The following is a 12,830-nucleotide window of genomic DNA, read 5'->3' on the forward strand; positions in this document are numbered from 1 at the left end:
ATATAGAGTTACAACCTGGAACAGCTCCAATTTCTCGGAGAGCTTATAGAATGCCACCTAAGGAATTGGCCAAGCTGAAAACTTAGTTACAAGAATTGATTGAGAAAGGGTTTATCCAACCTAGTTCTTCACCTTGGGGATGTCCGGCAATTTTTGTGAAAAAGAAAGATGAGACCCTGAGGTTATGTGTTGACTATCGTCCATTGAATGAAGTGACCATCAAGAATAAGTATCCATTACCTCGGATAGATCTGCTTTTTGATCAACTGGCCAGAGCCAAAGTTTTCTCCAAGATAGATTTGAGATCAGGATATCACCAAATCAAGATAAAGCCTGAGGATATTTCCAAAACGGCATTTACCACAAGATATGGGTTATATGAATACTTGGTAATGTCTTTTGGTTTGACAAATGCTCCAGCTCATTTCATGTATCTTATGAACTCAGTATTCATGCCGAAGCTAGACAAGTTTGTAGTGGTGTTTATTGATGACATTTTAGTATATTCCAAGAATAAGAAAGAACATGCAGAACATCTCAGAATTGTTTTGACCCGCTTGAGAGAACATCAACTATATGCCAAGTTCAGCAAGTGTGATTTTTGGCTTAAGGAAGTGCAATTTCTTGGACATGTCTTGTCAGCCAAAGGAGTTGCAGTTGATCCCAGCAAAGTGAAGGATGTGCTTGATTGGAAACCGCCAACCACAGTTCATCAAGTTCAGAGTTTTCTGGGTTTGGCGGGATATTACCGTCGGTTTATTCCAGATTTCTCAAAGATATCAAAGTCCATAACTGAATTGTTGAAGAATCAAGTTAAGTTTGTCTGGTCATCAGATTGTGAAGAGGCTTTCCAGACTTTGAAGAGACTGTTGACTACTGCGCCAGTGTTAGCCCAACCTGACATCGAGAAGCCGTTTGATGTTTATTGTGATGCTTCAGGTATTGGTATTGGATGTGTGTTGATGCAAGAAGGCCGAGTCATTGCCTATGCATCCAGACAACTTAAGCAACATGAAGAACATTATCCGACTCATGACTTGGAGTTAGCGGCTGTGGTTCATGCTCTAAAGATTTGGCAGCATTACCTGCTTGGTAATACGTGTCATATGTATACAGACCACAAAAGCTTAAAGTATATCTTTACTCAGTCAGAGTTAAACATGCAACAAAGAAGATGGTTAGAACTGATTAAGGATTATGATTTGGAAGTACATTATCACCCTGGTAAAGCAAATGTGGTTGCAGATGCTCTCAGTCGCAAAAGTTATTGCAATTGTTTGACAGTGAGAACAATGGATTTGAATTTATGTCAAGAAATGGAAAAGTTGAATGTAGAAGTAATTCAACAAGGAAGTTTGACCAACGTAATTGTTGAAGCCACTATTCAAGGTCAAGTTATCATTGCTCAGAAGGAAAACAAGGGTATAGCCCATATTAAGGAAAGAGTTAAGAATGGGAAAGCGGAATGCTTTAGCATTGACAATGAAGATGTGTTGTGGTTCAAGGATCGCCTGGTGGTACCAAAAGTTCCTGAGTTGCGGCAGTCAATTCTAGATGAAGCACATGCTACCAGGTTATCCATTCATCCGGGAAGTAACAAGATGTACCATGATTTGAAGCAAAGATTTTGGTGGACTAAAATGAAAATAGAGATTGCCAGATATATAGCGAAGTGTGATACTTGTCAAAAGGTGAAAGCTATACATTTGAGGTCTGCTGGTGAATTACAACCATTACCTATTCCATCTTGGAAGTGGGAGGACATAAGCATGGACTTTATTGTTGGTCTACCCAAGACATCAAAGGGATTTGACTCAGTATGGGTTATTGTAGATCGACTCACTAAGTCAGCACATTTTCTTCCAGTCAAGACAATATATCCTACGATCCAATATGCCAAAATGTACTTAGCAAGAATCATGAGTCTCCATGGAATACCCAAGACTATTGTGTCAGATAGGGGTACACAGTTTGTTTCCAACTTTTGGAAACAATTGCATTCTTCGTTGGGTACTAAACTTCTGTACAGTACAGCTTATCATCCGCAGACTGATGGACAGACTGAAAGAGTCAATCAAGTACTTGAAGATATGTTAAGGTGTTGTGTCCTTAACTATTCCAAAAAGTGGGATGAATGCTTACCTTTAGCCGAGTTCTCATACAACAATAGTTATCAGGAAAGCATTAGAATGGCTCCATTTGAAGCACTCTATGGTCGTAGATGCAGAACATCATTGAGTTGGTCTGAGCCTGGAGAAAGAAGATTCTTTGGAGTTGATCTTGTGAAAGAAACAGAAGACAAAGTTAGGCAAATACAGAGTAATTTGAAGATAGCTCAGTCCCGCCAAAAGAGTTATGCGGATAGACGACGGAGACCATTGGTATTTAACAAAGGAGATTTTGTATATCTGAAAGTATCACCAATGAAGGGAGTTAACCGTTTTGGTGTTAAAGGAAAGTTGGCACCCCGATATATTGGACCCTATCAAATTTTAGAGAGGTATGGGAAAGTAGCATATCGTTTGAAATTACCTGAACATCTTGCAGCTGTGCATGATGTGTTCCATGTTTCTCAATTGAAGAAGTGTCTCCGAGTGCCTGAACAAAATGTTGAAGTTGAAGGAGTGGAACTAGAACCGGATTTAACTTATTCCGAATATCCTATCCGAGTGTTAGATCAGAAAGATCGTGTTACTCGAAGACAGACAATCAAGTTCTATAAAATACAATGGAATCAACATTCAGAAGAGGAAGCTACTTGGGAATCAGAAGATTACTTGTTAGAAAAGTTTCCCGAATTTTTAGCGTCAATATAGAATCGAGTAATGTTAGTTGAGCTCGGTAGTACATGTTGTGTTTTGTAAAAGTAACCTTAGCTGTTTTATGGACAGAGTTTGTATGTGTTCTTGCGACACATTTCCTTTTCCATTACTTACCCTATGGCTTTGAATCTCGGGGCGAGATTTCTTTTAGGGGGAAGGATTGTAACACCTCGGGTGTTTAAATGTTAAAATCTGACATGTCATCATATGCATTGCAAAGCATTTGGCATTTGGTGAAAACTTTGATGTGCATTTACTAAAACAAGTTTACATTTGTGTAATGAGTGTTGAATTGTATTGTTTGACTCAAGTTCAAAGTTTGACTGGGTTTTGAATTTTTCGAGAAAACCCCGCGTTTCAACATGTAAACCCTACCCTGAAAATCCATTTCAAAATCTAAGTATATTTTGGGGTTGGGCCCAAAAGCAAAGGTGTAGAGTTTGGCAAGTTATACAAAGTTTGTTTTTGGAGTTTTTCAAGTTGTTTAGAAAATTTTTGAGTAAATCAAAAAGGCGTAATTCGGTAAATTTCCCTATTCAAATTCAAAAGTTCATTTTAAAATCTAGACCGAATTAGGAGATGGTTATAAAAGCAAAGTTGTAGAACTTTTGATTTTGAACAACTTTTATGTTTGGAGATTTTTGAGTTGTTATGAAAATTTGGGAGTAATTTGTGAATTTTGGCGAATGGCAAACTTGTAATTTCGATGAACAGTGTTCACCGCTCAAAGCTACACCGGCGGCGACCTTCGGTTTGCTTCCAGGCGCGATCGTGGCCGTCTTTGGCGTCGCGCTGGCGCGGTGAAGGCCACAGCGCAGCTTCCTTGCGCTTCTGAGCTGCTCTATTTAGCCCAGGCCGTCGCCGTTGGCCCCGTTCTCTTGCTCTGTTTTCCCGACACCACCGCCATAGCTCCGGCGAGCCCGCACCGTCTCCCTAGCGCCGCGGTCGTCTTGGTAAAGGCCGTTCCAGTTCCGTCTTTCTCTTGCACATCCACCCAGCCAACTATGGTCGGCTGATTTCGCCGAGAACTCGCTGACCACGCTCTTCTTCCTCGCGGCCGGCAGAGTCCCCGTCGAGCGAGCGCCGTCGTGGCCAGTACTCTACGGTGAGCTTCTGATCTCGGGAAGCATTGTTTTAGCTTCTCCGTGATGCCGTGGTGCTTAATATCTTGTTGATTGCTCGTTTTGTCCACCACAGCCACTGGAACATCGCCGTCGTTATTGCTCGCACCGCCGTGATCGCTGTGAATGCCGCCCCGCTTCACCGTTGCTTCTCTGGCCTTAATTCTTGCTTGAACGTGTTCATGGTGAGCTACTGGATCTTCCCATGCCCTCTGTTTCCCCGTTTTCGGCTTCGTTTCGCCGGCGTAACGTCGCCGAGCCACCGCATCCGCCATGGCCGACGCCAAGCTCGTAACTCGTAGTAATTCGTCTAGCTAGTGCCTTCAGTCGATGCGCCGTGATGATGTGGTCATTTTGGTACCTTGACCGTCGCCTTTGGACTCACCGTCGGTGAGTTTGCGCCGGTCAGCGCCGTCGTCGTCGTAGTCAACACGCGGGAGGTAGATGATGACAGGTGGGGTCCGATGTCAGTGACTCAGCGTTCAAATGGATTTTTCTATTTTCAGATTTGAATGAATAGTGTCTGTTTTTGTTATTTTTGTGTAGATTTATTTAGAGCTCCAAAAATTATGAAAATTTTTGTGTGACTTCTCTGAGATGTATAGTATTTAAGAAAAATATGAAATAGTGTTTTTCAGTAAGTTTTAAATGTGATAAAAATTGCTCAATTTATTCATAAATGGATTTCCAGGATTTTTCTAGGCTTATTTATTTATCCAAAAATTATGAAATTTGTTTTGCCACTTAGTTAACATGTAATGAACATGTACTAAAATTTTGGGCTCAATTAGAATAAGTTGATTTATTTCATAATTTTGAATTAAATAATTAATTCATAAAAGCAAATAGTAACCTTTAGTGATTTAGGTTTTGTTTGAAATTTTGGATTGAGTGATGACCTTGGGTCATTTGTTGTTAACGATCCTTGGCAGTTGATGTATGTGTTTACAAAAAAAAAATTAGTTTGTTTGACTTGCAACTGTACCGCGAAGGAAAGTTGTATTCAAATTATTAATTTTTCATCCCTCATCGAGCATCATGTTTCGAATTCCGCATCATGTTAAACATGGCATTGTTATTACGTGTAGTGAACGAAGGTGAAAACGTGGTAGTTAATCAAGCTGTTGAAGAGGTTAATCCATCTGTTGAGGTCGGGTCGAATACTTGTGTAACGTCGCAGGGACCGGACTTTTCCGTCAACGAAGGCAAGCCCCGGATGCATACAACCCTACCTTGTATTTTATAAATTAATTTTGCTTTTGCTTTCTGTTACTGCATTAAGTGATTAGGAGTTAAGCAAAAGCCTAATTGATGCATTACCACCCTTGTTATTCCATATTTACCATATTACCAGTTTTAAACTCGTATATGCCTAGTCTTGCTTAGCTATGCGTAGAACGATGAAAGTCGGGTGACTACCTGCCACCCGCAAGTTACAAATGGAACACTGGTTAACTATGTTAACATGTGATATGGGAATGTGGAGTAATAAATCTAGACCGGGCGGACTCGGTGAGTGTGAGCCACAAGACATGGAGGTCTTGTGAGCGGGTTCTTTCCGCCTGTGTCGATTAAGGCACGTCCGTTGTTAAATTGCATGAGGTGAGAATTTGTAGTACTAACCACATACTCCGGTAAGCCTGAACTTGGCAATTCTATTACGAGAATGGCTACTCGCGCACTGGGAGTGGAGAGATGGCGGGAATAGCGTGTACCCACGTGGCCATGGGCTGGAATGGTGGAGTACTGTGTTCTCGGGTGGCGCAGACCCGTTCTTGCTTTAGAGGATCCGAGGGTAGGTTGGTATATGTAGGTCGGGGACCTGCATATGTCGTGTGGTCTGGAATTCCCAGCTGGGTGTTAATCGGTTCGAATCGTCGTTGCTCCTCGGTTATGGAGACTCAACTCACTGTTCATCATCGTAGAATTAATAACCAGAACTTAAATAAGGCTTGTGAAGATGTTGGATATGAAGTTTCATGATCTCAGTGCGGATCGTGTCAGCTTTGTATATAATTCTCGAGAAGTTTTCTATATAAAGAATGTTGTTAAAAGAGCTTTTATGCAAAAGAACTTTGATCATTGTTAAAGCTATACCTTGAATCCTTGAGCCTGCATTACTAAGTCTATCAGTTAAGATTTCGGATAAGTCTTGTTGAGTACCTTTGTACTCAGGGTTCGTTGACCCCTTGTTGCAGGTGAGCCTCATGAGCAGATCTGTTTTGGATCGTGCTGCATGACTATCGTTCGTTCTGACGATGAGAATTAAATGTGATCCTTGGGCAGGATGTTTATTTTGTGTGTTAATTATATGTTAGTTATGCCACTCTACTACTACTATGGTTTGTAATAATTATGGAACTTAGTTTGTAAGGTTTGAAACAACTGTTTGTAAACTATGTTATTGTAAGACTTCCGCTGTTTTTACTCTGGTTTTGATATTTGAATAAATGTTGTAATACTGCAATGACTCTGTAACGTGATCCTGCTTGGAAATCGTGGATGATTCGGGGTTCCCCGAGGACACCCGACAATCTTTTTAAGTTATTGGAAACATATGCATAAATGTCAAAGGTCGTCGGACAGTGACAGGTGCATGTGGGCCCTATAACTTAGGAGGTTCTGCCACAGAGTCCCCGAGGTGGAGGCCCAAAGCAACTCAAGTTTGAGTCTACCTCGGCCTCTAGGACCAGTCTGCCTTAAACTGGTCACCCAGGACGCATCTAGACTCTGTTTTCGATGATCCACATATGGTTGGAAAGCTAATTTGATAAGGAAGACAATCCAAGTGGTCTCACGTCAAAAGCCCTTCAGAATCAATAGGAATCATCAAAACAAGTCAGCGTCCAGAATCTGCCAGGGTGCTATGACACCGTCTTTTGGTCCGTTGGACCATGTATCATGTTTGGGTCAATTAGGGGGCACGTTTAGGGTAGACAACGACCCTAAGACCTTTATAATCATACGCCACTACCGCTATTAGGTTTTGGGTTTTGCTTAGATTATTCAGTCAAGAACAATTTCGCCGTTCATCAGTTTGTGAGACCCCAACTTCGTGAGATTAGTCAATCATCTATAATTTGGTTGCTTTCTTTCTTGTTCTTGCTTGTATTCTTCGTTACATAGGCAAGGATTAGCCATCTTGGTGAGGTCAACCGGATTCATGTCTCGGTTGATAACCAGAGGAGTCATGGAATCTTAGCACCACAACTCCTCTGGTTATCAACTGTGACACGAATCCAGTTGACCTCGCCAAGAAGGCTAATCCTTGCCTACGCAACAAAGAACACAAGCAAGAACAAGAAAGAAAGCAACTAAATTGTAGATGATTGATTAATCTCACAAAGTTGGGGTCTCACAAACCGATGAACGGCGAAACTGTTCTTAACAGAATAATCTAAGCAAAACCCAAAATCTAATAGCGGCGGTGGCATATGATTATAAAGGTTTTAAGGTCGTCGTCTACCTTAGATGTGCCCCCTAATGGGCCCAAACACGATACATGGTCCAATGGACCAAAAGACGGTGTCGCAGCAACTGGCAGATTCTGGATGCTGACTTATTTTGACGATTTCCATTGATTCTAAAGGGCTTTTGATGTGAGACCACTTGGATTGGCTTCCTTATCAAATTAGCTTTCGAACCATATGTGGATCATCGAAAATAGAGTCTGGATGCATCCTGAGTGACCAGTTTAAGGTAGACTGGTCCTAGAGGCCGAGGCAGACTCGAACTTGAGTTGCTTTGGGCCTCCACCTCAGGGACTCGAACCAAATTAGCTTCAGGCCTCCTTCTAGACTTGGACACCCTTGCTGGCCTCCTAACCCTCCATACTATGTGCCAAACATGGTCATATGCATGTGTGTCATGTCCTCATCATTTGTTATCAATCATGCCAAACTTCTTAAGCATGTCTTTGATGTACTTGCCTTGACTCACAAATGTACCATTCTTTAATTGCTTGATTTGAAGACCAAGGAAGTAACTTAACTCTCCAATCATAGACATTTCAAACTCATTAGCCATCATCTTTCCAAATTCTTCACAAAAGTCTTGATTGGTTGATCCAATTATGATGTCATCAATATAGATTTGCAACATAAATAAGTCTTTGCCAATCTTTTTCGTGAAAAGAGTGGTGTCAACCTTGCCCATCATGAACCCTTTAGAGAGTAGGAAGTCCCTCAATCTCTTATACCATGCCCTAGGTGCTTGCTTCAAGCCATAAAATGCCTTCTTTAACTTGTACACATGGTCGGGCTTCTCGTCATCTTCAAAACCGGGAGGTTTCTCAACATATACTTCTTTATTTATGTAACCATTGAGAAATGCACTTTTGACATCCATTTGATAGAGTTCGATGTTGTGGGCACAAGCATAGGCTAGCAAGATTCTAATTGTTTCCAATCTAGCAACTGGGGCATATGTTTCTCCAAAGTCAAGACCTTCAACTTGAGTGTAACCTTAAGCCTCTAATCTTGCTTTGTTCCTTACCACTATATCATCTTGATCTTGCTTGTTCTGAAAGACCCACTTGGTTCCAATTATATTATGATCCATAGGCCTCTCAACTAACTCCCATACTTGATTTCTCTTGAAGTTGTTTAACTCTTCATGCATAGCATTGACCCAATCAACATCCTTCAAAGCTTCATCCATCTTCTTAGGTTCAATGGATGACACAAATGAGAAGTGTTCACAAAATAATGCTAATTTAGATTTTGTTTGTACACCTCTAGAAATATCACCAATTATAGAGTCCAGAGGATGGTATCTTATGACATTGGTTGGAGCACTTGATTGCTTGCATTTGATCAATCATTTGGTTGAGATGATGAACTAGCCACTTGTTGTTGATCTTGCACTCTGTCAACATTAGCACTTACTTGACTTTGATCTTGAGAACCACTAGCTTGTACATTTGAGTTAGAGAGCACTTGATTCTTGTCATCTTCAACATCAATCACCTCTCTAGGTCTTATATCACCGATGTCCATGTTCTTCATTGCATTGACTAATTAAGTGCCCCTCACATCATCTAGATTCTCATCTTCCTCTTGGGAACCATTTGTTTCATCAAATTCTACATCATAAACCTCCTCAAGAGTACCACTAGCCAAATTCCAAACTCTATATGCCTTGCTAGTAGTGGAGTAACCAAGTAAGAAACCTTCATCATATTTCTTTCCAAACTTGCTCAATCTAGTGCCTTTCTTCAATATGTAGCATTTACAACTAAAAATCCAAAAGTATGTTATATTAGGCTTTCTTCCATTCAATAGCTCATAAGGTGTCTTCTCCATCATGGGGTGACAATAGAGTCAGTAGCTATAATAGCAAGCCGTGTTGATTGCTTTGGCCCAAAATGAATGACTCACATTGTACTCACTCAACATTGATCTTGCCATGTCAATCAAAATCCAATTCTTTCTTTCAACAAGGCCATTTGATTGTGGAGTATACTTGGCCAAAAATTAATGCCTAATTCCAAACTCATCACATAAATCATCTACTCTTGTATTCTTGAACTCACTTCTATTGTCACTTCTCACTTTCATGATGGTTGTTTCAAACTCATTATGAATTCTCTTGATGAATGTCTTGAAGGTTGCAAACACATCACTCTTGTCAACAAGAAAGAACACCCATGTGTATCTAGTGAAATCATCCACAATCACAAATTCATATTTGTTTCCACCAATGCTAGTGGATGTGGTAGGTCCAAACAAGTCTATATGCACCAACTCAAATGCCTTAGATGTGCTCATCATGCTCTTCTTAGGATGTGTGTTACCAACTTGTTTTCTGGCTTGACATGCACTACATAGCTTATCCTTCTCAAATGTGACATCTTTCAAGCCTCTAACTAAGTCATGCTTGATCAACTTGTTTAATTGTTTCATTCCAACATGACCAAGCCTTCTATGCCATAACCAACCCATGCTAAACTTAGTGATCAAACATGTTGACAATTGAGCTTCTCTAGCAATGAAATCAACCAAGTATAGATTCTCATATCTAAATCCATTGAATATTAAGTTAGAGCCATCTACACTTATGATCTCTACATCATCCACACCAAATATGCACTTGAAACTAGGATCACACAATTGAGCTACCGACAATAGGTTGAAGTTCAAGCTCTCTACTAGTAGCATATAGGAAATGCTCAAGTCATTGGATATTGCAATCTTATCAAGACCTTCGACCTTGCCTTTGCCATTGTCACCAAATGTGATACTATCAATCCCATTGCTCTTATTTTCATTGATTGAATTGAACATTCTTGGATCACCAATCATGTGTTGTGTGCACCCACTATCAAGCACCCAATGCCTTCCTCTGGCTTTATCATTGACCTACAAAAGAAGATCAATTCTTTTTAGGTACCCAAACTTGCTTGGGTCCTTGAAGGTTAGTTACCAATGTCTTTGGTACCCAAATGGCCTTGTTATTTGGGCCCACAATTGGTGTACCAATAAACTTAGCCTTTACACCATTGGCACCCTTAACAAGCATGTAACAAGAATCAAATCTAATTGAGGATACAATAGGTTGCTTGTTCTTGTTAGTCTTGCAATATTGCTCTATATGCCTAACTTGCTTGCATCTATTGCAAAACCGACCATTGCCCTTCACAAAGCTAGCTTTGGGAGTGACAAAAGCCGCCTTGTGTTTCTTGGGAGTATAGCCTAATGCCTCTTTGTTGAGAGAAAACCTTTGACCACCCAAGCACTTTAGCAAGCAGGCATCTCCACCATAGGCATTGCCTAAGGCACGAGTGAGCTCATTCACCTCCTTCTTGAGGGTCTCATTTTCCACCATTAGTAAGGCATCACAAGTGAAACCATCACTCAAAAGTGAAAGTGAAGTAGAAGTGCTAAAAGAAAGGTTAGTGGCAGCAACTACAATGGGCTTATAAAAAAATTCATTAATAATATCACATGTTAGTCACACATCACAAGTCACAATCACTTGCTCCTTCTTGGCTTCCTCCATTTTGACTTGCTCAATGAGAGAGGAGTGAGCCTTTTTAGGCTTAGAGTGAGCTTTGCCAAGCTTCTCATGGGCTTCTATTAGCCTCTTATGAGTGGCATTTAGCTCATCAATGGATTGCTCAAGAAATTTGACTTTCTTGCTCAATTCTTTGCACTCCTTTCTCTTCATTTCAAAGAAAGTGTGCACTTGCTCACACATGTCCATGAGCTCCTCCTTGGTGTACTCATCATCATCATCACTCCTACAAGCATCACTTTCATATTTATCATCATCACTCACATCATATTTTACCTTGGTAGGCTTTGCCATGAGGCATGTCGATGGAGTGTCGAAGATGGAGAGCTTGTTGTTGATGGTGATGCTTGCTAGTGCTTTCTTGATAGATTTCTTGCCATCATCACTAGAGCCATCACTATCCCAAGTGACCACATAACCTCCACCCTTTTTCTTCTTTTGGAAGGTCATCTTCTCTCCTTCTTCTCCTTCTTGTGCTTCTTCTTCTTATCCTCATCATTGTCACTATTGTAGGGACAATCCACTACAACATGATCGGGGCTCTTGCAATTGTAGCATCTTCTCACATATTCTTTGCTTTTGGTGTGATCTCTTCTCTTTCTTGCACCATAGCCCTTCTTCTTCATGAATTTGCCCATCTTGCGCACAAATAGAGCCATGGCCTCATCATCAATGTCACTAATATTCTCATCATCACTTGATTCTTTCTTAGACTTGCCCTTGTTCTTGGATGATGAGCTAGCCTTGAATGCTACACTCTTCTTGTTGTTGTCTTCATCTTCCTTCTTGTCATCCTTGTCAACTCCTTCCCTATCCACATGGTATGTCTCTTGTGTCATGACATCACCTAATACTTGGTTAGGGGTAATCTCCTTCAATCCTCCTCTTATGATAAGCAATCTCAACATCTCAAATCTTAGAGGTAGGCACATCAAGAACCAATAAGAGACATCATCATCCTTGATCTTCTCTCCTAATGCCTTCAAATCATTGACAATCACTTGCAATCAATTTAACATCTCCGGAATGCTCTCATCTTCCTTCATCTTGAAGCTTGTTAACTTGTCCTTGAGAATATACAACTTGGCACTCTTCACTATTGGTGTGCCATCATATGTTTCCTCCAATCTCTTTCACACCTCATTAGCTCTATCACAATCCTTGATTTACTCAAACACCTTGGAATAAATGGCATTGTATATGGTGTTGAGAGCCATTGTATTGCATTGCTTGTTGGCCTTGTCTTGCTTGGTGAGATTGTCAGGATCAATGATAGCATAGTCATTCTTGGTCACATCCCACACTTGATCATTGATTGAACCAAGATACATCTTCATCTTTCTCTTCCAATAATCATAACATATGCCATCAAAGAATGGTGGTTTACCAACCCACATGGTTGAACACAACTTGAGCCATAATTTGACACCAAGGTTGTTAAGCCTTCAATCAAATGGTGACCATGGCTCCAATACCACTTATAAAGACCTAGTATGGCTAGAGGGGGTGAATAGCCTATTTAAAAAATCTACAAACCAACTAGAGCAATTTGATTAGTATGACAAATAGCAAAATGCAAACTTGCTCTAGCTCTACAAGGGTTGCAAGCCACCTATCCAACAATTCTAGTTACTATGATCACTAGACACAATTTGCTAAGTCACTACTCACTAAGAGCTCTCACACTTGCTACACTAAAGAGCTCCACTAGATGAACTCAAACTACAAAGCAAGCTCTCAATTCTAGCTACAGTAAAGAGCTTTCTACAACTAGTTTGTGAGAATATAAATGAGTGAGTAGGATGATTATATGGCCATATGAAGGAGTGAACCATTCACAAGATGAATACCAATTCAATTATCGGGAGAACAC

The sequence above is a fragment of the Miscanthus floridulus genome, chromosome 3, assembly GCF_019320115.1.
Source record: "Miscanthus floridulus cultivar M001 chromosome 3, ASM1932011v1, whole genome shotgun sequence".
Taxonomy (NCBI): domain Eukaryota; kingdom Viridiplantae; phylum Streptophyta; class Magnoliopsida; order Poales; family Poaceae; genus Miscanthus; species Miscanthus floridulus.